Below are 1,164 nucleotides of genomic sequence, written 5' to 3' on the forward strand. Positions count from 1 at the left end.
TGAAGCCAAGACATATTTTATATAGGCTCAGATTCCAAAATGATACCATTTTATCTTCTTCAGAACTTAGAAAAGTTACCTTTTCATTATAATTCTCAGAGTTCCTGGACTACCATAAATACTGCCCATGCTTTCTGGCAGTTTTGGGGATTTGTGGTATTAAGAGTAACTTTTTAAAGCTCTGATTTTCCCTATATTTTTCCAGATAAGGAATTGTAGCTGCACTGAAAAAAAAACTTTTTCCTACTGACTACTTACTAAATCAAATACTATCTAATTTTCACACAATTGAAATAAATGAACCATTATTTCCTCTTGTTTACATTAAAATGCATATTTATAAGAGAAATAATGCTTAAAGTAAATTAACTGCTTCAACATTAGCCACATGGCAAATCAATATTGCAGTGGTAGTTGAAGCCTAACTCTTTCCTAAACTCCATTTTATATGTTAAGAAAAGGCTGATACCTACTTTATAATGATAGTCTGATACAATTGTTTCTTCTATTATCTAGAATAATGATATTTAGGATTGCGATCAATAATCTGGTTTTTACTTCAATATGAACTGCATCAGAGATAGGCAACCCTGCACCTGTCTTTTAGTGAAGCCTCATCACTCCTGACAATAGATCTTGTTGGGCAGATCTGGTGAAAGTTGTATTTCAAACCATATGGAGGCGTTCAGGTTGCCTAACGCTGGGTGAGCACCATGTGCTTAGGCCTCAGCAAGCCAAATATGCCGAACCAGTGTTTCTCAAACTGTGCTCCTCCAGGTGTTTTGGACTTCCACTCCCAGAAATCCCAGCCAGCTTCCCAGCTGTTAGGAATTATGGGAGCTGAAGTCCGTAACATTTGAGGGAGCACAGTTTGAGAAAATTGTGCTGAACTGATACTCTCTACCATGAAAGCTAAATAGTCTTACTTTCCTATTTGCTGAAGACACAGCATGAAGAATATTGAGTCATTGTCTTCCTTTTTGGTTGCAGTTAGACAGAAATACTGCTTTTCCATTTGTGCATTTGTTTTCTTTAGGTCCGTTATTAATGAAAGAAACTGAAGTATTTTGTGTGAAAAAAATCTCTCATTCGCTGAATGTTATTGGTGGATGCCTTGTTTCATCATATTGTACTGTATTTTTGTACCAGGGTAACAATAAAAAC

Source organism: Anolis carolinensis, chromosome 4, assembly GCF_035594765.1.
Source record: "Anolis carolinensis isolate JA03-04 chromosome 4, rAnoCar3.1.pri, whole genome shotgun sequence".
Classification (NCBI taxonomy): Eukaryota; Metazoa; Chordata; class Lepidosauria; order Squamata; family Dactyloidae; genus Anolis; species Anolis carolinensis.